This window comes from Drosophila sechellia, chromosome X (genome assembly GCF_004382195.2).
Source record: "Drosophila sechellia strain sech25 chromosome X, ASM438219v1, whole genome shotgun sequence".
NCBI lineage: Eukaryota > Metazoa > Arthropoda > Insecta > Diptera > Drosophilidae > Drosophila > Drosophila sechellia.
In genome coordinates, this window is record NC_045954.1 from 11,865,302 (window position 1) to 11,873,720 (window position 8,419).

At 39.6% G+C, this 8,419-nt stretch overlaps 1 long non-coding RNA gene across 2 annotated transcripts; it reads right to left on the reverse strand.

The window, feature by feature from the left end:
- Positions 1–4,261: 4,261 nt before the first annotated feature.
- On the reverse strand, positions 4,262–4,785 carry LOC116802093. Of its 2 annotated transcripts, none has more exons than XR_004362466.1 (3): positions 4,522–4,785; positions 4,379–4,469; positions 4,262–4,320 (listed from the first exon to the last, which is right to left on the reverse strand). It is a non-coding gene; the product is annotated as an uncharacterized LOC116802093 (long non-coding RNA). The 2 variants fall into 2 exon arrangements; XR_004362467.1 differs by having other exon boundaries at positions 4,518–4,785.
- Positions 4,786–8,419: the final 3,634 nt, after the last annotated feature.

Genomic DNA, 8,419 nt, shown 5'->3' on the forward strand with positions numbered 1-8,419 from the left:
TCATTTCATATGTGATGATGGGTGCTGGTACACCCCGTACCCTTCGCCCCACCCCTCTGCCTGCGTGTTCTATCGTCTCTTGTGTGTTTTCTCCATTCAATCATTTCATGGACAACATGTAGCTTAGACATCTATTCCATGTCACCGTGTGTTTGTTGTCTGGTGATTGACCCACAAAAAAAAGAAAAAAAAGAGAGGAGAAATGTCGGTAAGGAAAAGGAGTGAAAGCCACCTGAGTAGATACCACACATCCTGTCCCTTTTTGCCTCCGTTGCACAACAAAAGACTTGGCGCCCGATTTGATTAGCAAGAGTAGCAGAGCGTCCACATGGAATAGAATGCTGTCATGTGTCCATACTGCTTTTCCACTCTCCACAATTCCACCATTTTTTGGGTCCTCTAAGTGCTCCGACTTGAGACACAGTGCATATAGCAAATAGCATATATAGTATACACCATATATCTTTCGAATGGGCTGGACGATTGCAGATGCATTTATGAATTGCACATGACTTGTCGAGAGTGGTGCAGAATGGTCGATGGTGTTTCTGGATTGATGGGGTTGCAGCAACCACAACTCGGATGGATGATGCAAAAAGGGAAAAGCACTTAGCCGGGCGGTATCCTAAAAGAAGATATGAAAGGAGTCCTAGAAGTCCAAGGATGGCATTTTTCTTCTTACCGCTTCGATGTATAAGATACTAAATTGCACATATGTATTTCAGTTGGTTAAAGTCACTTGTTTAAGTTTAAGCTATGCTTTGACCAATTATTAAGAAAACCAAGCTAATTGCATGTACATGAATTAAATTAAATTTATAAAAATACCATGTTTTCTATTTTCAAAATAACTTGCAAACTTCAATCAAATTTACGCCAATAATGTTCAAATGTTTGCGTGTGTGTGCGTTTGAAGGGAGGTTGTGTAAAATATAATGCAGTGCCCGTAGCACCACAATTTGGTTTACCTTTTTGGCTCCACACAATTTGGCTGCTCTGGCTGCCTTAGATTCTCATCCTGTTCATCGCATAAAGTGTGAAAATGCCAAAAATTGTCGTACGTTGCGGTTTTTTTTTTTTTCGAGTACCAACCTGTGTCCTTGCCCTCTCTTTGGGTTTACAAAGCAAAAAAAAAAAAAAGAAAAAATGTAAAAAAAAATATTGCAATTTTGTGACTGTGCTACGTGAATTTTTACACCGTTTTTACACCATAGTTGTGGCTGTGTGTGTGTGTGTGTGTGAGTGAGCAAGTGGATTTGCTGTTTGTCTTAGTACTTTCCCCACACTGAAAAACATTCATAAAGTTGACTCACGCTTAAGTAAACACGAAAAGTGTAAAATGATTTCATCTGATGATGATTTGGCTTTGGGAATTGCACGCTCCATTTCGTCACTTACGAGTCCTGCACTCGTGTAAGTGTACGGCATGCAATTATGTATTATTACACACACTACCCACACACACACACACACGCCACCCACACACACTCAAATGGATTTCCACAAAATGTAGAGCAAACAAGCTGGGAGACATTTACATATAATAAAGCAAAATTCCATTCGTTTACGGTGGATGCTCTGTAAAGTGGAGTTGCCGAGCTTACTTAGCAGTAAAATACACTCTTAGCCACGGCTAGCATTGATTTAAAATCCCACCCATTTTGGTGTATTAATTATAAAATCTTTTTTTTTATATACATATTTAAATGCTTTTTTGAATTGTATTTAACTAGTCAAGTTTCGCATATTTTTTTGCATGGCGCAGCCGTTTAATGAGTTTGTCTAACATGATATGACGCGGAAGAGGCCCTCGGGCATTTCGGGCTGCCAACAAAACGCATTCAATTGGATGCATTTCCTCCGGTCGGCCGACTGCAATTTGACCAATTCACTTTTGGCTTTTAATTAAAAAATATGTTTGCTTACTCGTGCGTTTGTGTGGAAATCCTGAATAAAGCGTGGCAAAAACCGCATTAATCTGGCAAACATTATCGGTCTGATTTAGCCGCTTGCTTTCTGTTTTTTTTTTTTTTTTTACCCCAGGCTTAGACAAAGTGGCATTTTGGGGCATTAGCCTAATGCCAACACAAATCCACCTAGAATAACGAACTGTTTATGGCCGTGTATCCCCCAAGATGATTAGCCAAAAGCAGAGCCAAAGAAAATCTGTGCACAATGTGGCACGTTGTTGGGAAACCAAACAAATTTAAGATCGAAGTTAAGCATACTCATTCGTTTGTACTCTATTATGCTTCTCAGCTTGAATTTTATTATTTATTTAGAATAAAAGTGAAGCAGCTTCCTGATTAATCGCATAAACACAATCTATATAACGTTTTCGCTTCATGGAATCCGAAAACGACTAAATAAATCTGCGATAATCTCATTGCCTGGCAAGTGTATCCTTGTGAAGCGCCTAGGAGTAGGCAATGCTTTTGATAAGATCAACTTGGTGGCACACTCTTCGTGTGTTAATGTGGATTTCATGGGGGTTTTCGGTGGTTGGGCGTTCAGCACACACTTGTTGAGGATGTAACTGAAAGCACACACATTCAGCGAGGCACACACATTGAGAATTTCCCACCAACACACACACACACACACTTGGTAGAGGGCGTGGTAAAAAAGTTTTCATAATTGACGACAAGCTGCAGGATCGCAGGGCCCAACATTGTTGTTCTCCGCATTTTCTCCCGGTGTTCCCCTTTTCAGCGCGATGATGATGATGATAGGCAAATATTTTACGTCATTAATTAGCGCATGGCAGCGCGCTTGAAACTATTACGTAATACGATAACACCAGCAAGAACAACAACAACGGGAACAGCATAAACTATTATGTGCAAAATTTTTAATGACGTTAGTGGGTGGGCTTTACAAAGGGACGCCGGGTTGAAAAAAAAAAACCGAAAACGAACATTGTTCGAGGCACTTGCATTCCTCGTCTGCTTTCCCTAACCTCAAAATATATCCTTTTTGAGGTCCCAAAACTGAATTTGTGTATGAAACTTTTAGTAAGTAAGTGGTAATATGACTTTAATAGAAAAAAAAAAACTAATTATAAAAATGTTTATATTTCCATTATTATAGATAAGTCTTTTATAAAAACTGATATAGTATATGTTTAATAATTTTTTATGAAATCAAAAAACAAATGACATTTCCTTAAACTTTCTTTTGCAGTGTAAGCTTTTTGTTTACTTTACTTTTCGGTTTCTTTCGCTGTTATTTTTGATGCCCTTATAATTAAATTATTTAGCGCAAATTTGTGCACAGTTGTCGCCTCTCCCACATACACACACACACACTCACCCACTGGCACAAAAGGACACTCTCACGCACATATTAGATATGTTATCATTACTACATAGCGCCCTCCCGCTCATCCGACGCATCTGGCCCGCTCGCACACTGCCTCAGTTCATCTCTCATTCGCAGGATAATGAGAATTTAAATAGCAATAAAGTGGCGCTGCAGAAGATAAAGAACATTCTGAGTTGAGTTGGGTAGGTTGGTTTAAGCGATGCCAGAACTTATCAATGCCCCGCCTAAAAAAGGCGCAAATATAAACGCTGCCAGTTCGTCACTTCGTCGGTCCGTTTGTCCGTCCGTTCCTAGGCAAACTTATCTTTCAGTTTAAAAGTTATCTGCACTAAACGATCCCAAACGTCTTCGTTTATTAGAGGTATTCTCTAAATCGAAACGGATAAGACCACTATACGAGTTCATATAGCATTTACAGGAATATTGGAAAAAAAACCAACCTTCGTCTTCGATTGGAAAAATTTGTATGATCAAAATTATCAAAAAATGAAAAAAGCCTAAAATTCAATAGCAGAGCCCCCCGTGTCACGTTGCAAGCAATCACATCACGAATCACGCATCACGATACGCCGATATTCCCGGTGCCACTCCCCCGTTTACCCGATTCAACCTCCCACAATTTCAGAGCATTGTCTTTCGACTGGCACTACTAATTGGAATGTACATAGGTACGCATATATACAAGCCCCTTGAAAAGATTCCACACTTTCCGTTTTAATTTAACAATATTTTATTTTTAACCCATCTAAACGCACATTATCCCATTTAAGACCATAGTTTTTGGTCGAGTAGTGTTGTATAACATGTTAGATTCGATGCAAGCTACTGTCCAACGGGACCGGTACCATCGATTTGACTGCAATATGTGTAATCCCGTTATCGAATTCCAAAGGAGATGCCCATCGCCAATTATCCAGATGCGTTGCGAAATTTCTTTCCCATTTCTGCTTTACAACAAGCAATGGCGAGTATTTAAGTTAACAAAAGCATGAAACTCTGGAAATATTGTAAGATTTCTGTGGCGGTTAATTTTTTTGTTAATTTTGTAGCTTACCAATCCCACGATTATATATGTAAGCATGTAGTGATAAGTCGAATTAACTATAATATGTTAGACTTTAAGCAAACCCCTCAGCAGGACGATGCTGAAATATTAGTTAGTTAATGGAAAAAAAAGAGCACACTTCACTTACTTACTTTTTTGTGTTAAGCGGTTGCTTTGCAATCCGTTGCCATTGCTTTCATGTCTTTACAAAAAGCAATGGCGAGTATTTGAGTCAACAAAACCATGAAACTCTAGAAATACAAATGTTGTACGACATTCTGTGTAGTTTTTCTTTTTTGGTTTGCTTGTACAATTTGTAGCTTAGCAATTACACAATAATTTGGAAATTTTTAGATTTTTCGTTCCGAAACGAGTTGTGCTCCAGACGAGCTCTGGTGGCAAACTGAATATATTTCGGGTCGGGCAGGGGTACATGGATTTGACAGCTCCGTTTGTTCGATGAAATTAGATCCAAGGACAATGTGATCAGTTGCCATCTACAAGGTATAACATTCCATATTTGGGCCATTCCTTTCCATATTCTTTACCAATACAAACCATCCCTATCACTTTTTGACGGACTTTGTTAAATAAATTTTAAAATATTTAAAAACCAAGAATTTCCACTTTTAAGTTTGAAATTTCAATGCGAGCTCAACGAGGCATGGCATTCCAAAAAAAAATGTTGTTCTTTTACGGAAAATCAGGAACCAACTTTTGTTAGCTGTAATTTGGCTACTAATGCTAACTTGGCTCATCACTGGGTAACTATTGGCCGTCCCTCTCTTTCTCGTGCTATCGTAATTTGAGCTCTGGTTTCGGCTTAAGCCTCGTTTAGCATTGCTGGTTCAGCGTATTTCAACCATATTTTAGTTGAAAAACCTTAAGCTTGCACATTTTCCCACACATTTTCAGAGTCACCATTTTATACTCCTTATAACCAATACTGACCACCCCTTTCACTTTTAAACGGATTTTGTAAAATTAATTTTTGTCCAAACTTTTGCATTTTTTGTAAGGGGTATATCATCAAAATTTGCGAAAAATTTAATAATTCCCAGAATTCCCAAACTTGAATGCAATTCGATTGGGATTTAAGCAACGAACTCAGCGAGGTATGACATTCCTTATTCGGCATGACATTCCTTATTCGGGGCATTATTTTCAATGTTTTGAGCAAAATACCGATTATTTTTCATTACATATTCAAATATTTTCTTTTAAAGTTGTAACCAAAAGACTGACTGCAAAAACTCTTGATGGTCATTTTTATCAAAACTTTTCTAAAAACTACCATAATGACAACAAAAAATGTTGTTATTAGCGGGTTACCAATTGTTGATAATATTAAATTGCGGCTACAATTTTATTTATTTGTCACGTAGGTGAAAGAGGAAATTGAATTAGATAGTTAAACTAGGAGGTGCCATTTCGATGACCTCGGCTGTAGCTCAGCGAGTGTTACTAAAATGTCATTTGGAAGCGTGTTTACGGCAAAACCCGTTTGCAGTTTCCGCCGGATTCCTAGTCAGGGCCTTAGCCGATCTCGCAGTAAAACTCGTACCGAAGTCATAGTCACCGACTGCGTCTGTCTCGACTAAGGGGATTATGAATCACCCGAAGAGATATTCCCGCATTCAGTTTCGCTCCAAGGGACTCAAGAAATCAGAAGTTCAACTTGCTTGTTTGGCGGAATGCAACATTAATCTAATGGCATTGGGGTATTTAACACGAAAACCGCAAAAATGTTCTTAAACCAATAAAAATGTTTGAAATGCTTGATTTAAATTTAAAGGCCCATATAAAAATGATAAGATTATATTTAAAGTATACATATATCTGAATCCGTTCTTTTTCTCTATTGAATGGCCAGTGACAATGGGTGATTCCTTGTTGCATACGACGCCTGAGGCACAGACACATAAATGCTTATTAGCATTAGTAGCACATTATGAGCAATCGAAGAACAGACACACAATCACACATACGAAGCTTTTTCGAGGGTAGGAACAATTTTGCGCCTTCTCAAAATGCTCCATGTTTTAGGGTTGAGCTGGCATTTGGCATTTGCCACCGCCAGCCATTGTTGTTTGGGGAATATTGTCAAGCGACTTGTGTGTGTGTGTGCTTGCCCGCCGGTTTCGAAGCTGGCTGGTTTTGAATTTTGCATCCCGCATCCAGAATCCTGTATTCCGTATCCAGCATTCGAATCCCGACTGGATACGAGTCCCAACCGGCGGCATTAAGCTGCAATTAGAGCCTGCGTGACACCCGTGCAACTAATCAGCTACTTTCTGGATAAAAAAGTGAAATAATGTCACTTCAGAGTCAACACAATTGCATTAAACGCTTTCTGAAAATGTTGCGATGGAATTCGATGTGTTTGATCTACTTAAATCATTTCTGTTTCCAAAGTTCGCAGTGCACATGCATGGTCATGACTAGCTAGTTTTGTTGGGACTGTACTTGAACGGCAGGCAAGTTTCAAATGCAATCTTGGCTCGTCGTCAAATCGCTGCTGCCAAATATTAACCAGTTACTGTTCCTTTCATTCAGCACTTTTTGCGCTCTTCTTTTTTATTAACCCCTCTACTGATTTCGTCACGCGCAACCGGAAATTACTTGCCAGTTTTTTTGTTTCCATTTTTTTTTGTTGCCCTACCAGCACTACTCCTAGTAGTTCACACTTGGCAGATGCGACTTTTCCGGCGGAGAAGGAGGTGGGCATTCTGCACCATCCGTGACCCCCACTTTTCGCTGCACTTCCTCCTCGGTAGCTGGCGCTCTCTTTTTTTCTATCGATAACAAAAGGAAGCCTTATTAGAGTGTTCCTTTATTTGAATGCCACATTTCACGCCATGTGGTGGATAAATGCGGGGATAGCCGGGGGGTCGCGTCTATTGTGAGAGTTGGTCTTTTTTCCAGCTAGCGCACGGTGTCCCCGCAATTTCCCCGAAGCCATCATGGAACCCACGATGAACCCCCGCAGAAACCCCAAAACCTCGACAAGTTGCCATTGTCAGCCATTGGGGGTCCTTTGTTTTAGCCTGGGCTTTGTCAGCTGGGGCAGCTCCTTCAGTCGTCTGCTTTTCCCATTACCCCAGCACTTTCCATTGCGCCACCCACGCCATCCACTACGCCAGTTTGCCGGCTTTTCTGCATTTTCTTTGGCCGCCATCAGTGGCAACTTTTCATTAACCAAAAAAAGAGCTACCGTGGATGAAAACTCCCATCATACATGCTAAAAAAAAGACACTTTCCAATGGACACTGGCAGAAATATATATAAAAAAATATATTTTTACTTACAGTTAACATTTTACAAAAGAAACATTAATTTAATATAGAAACCAAATATTAAATTATAATTTATTAATCGCTATAAAGGTTATTAAAATTTCCACAATCCATAATTTTTATTATAGAATACATTTTTATTTAACTTATAATGTTTCTGTCGAAATTTAAGCTTCACTGTTAAATTTACGTATGATTAACAGTATATTTTTCATCAATTTTATCCTTTTTTAAATTTCTTTAATTTCGAAAACTTAAGAAAGAAGCACTTGCTTTTACCACACAATGCAATTATTTTTGTAAGTGCACTTTTGTGCGCCCTATTTAACCATAAATGAAGCCGGATGAATAACTGCGACGCTCGTTTTGGCGGGAACTTGTGATCAGATTTCATCATTGAGTGCCTGAACGTGTCCACTTTAAATGCCAAATTAAATCGAGTAAGCGTCGATAAACAGGGTCGGAAAACTTGGCCGAAACCGCCAAAACTTTTGTGCCGGGGGTTGAGAGCAACAGACGTCTGGCCGGAAAAGCCGGAAAAGCTGGGAAAGCCGGCTAAGATTCGGAAGGGGGAGGGAGAGGTTAGTGCGAAAGAAATGCGACGATGGATGGATGTGTGAGGGACATCAACTAATTGAAATTGCGCGCCAATTTTGTGGCTTAGCCTGAGTAAGTTGGCCCTGGATGAGTTTGTCTTGGCCTAGTGACATGCGCACACACTGGATACGATGGCTAAGAGCCGAGTGTGTTTGGC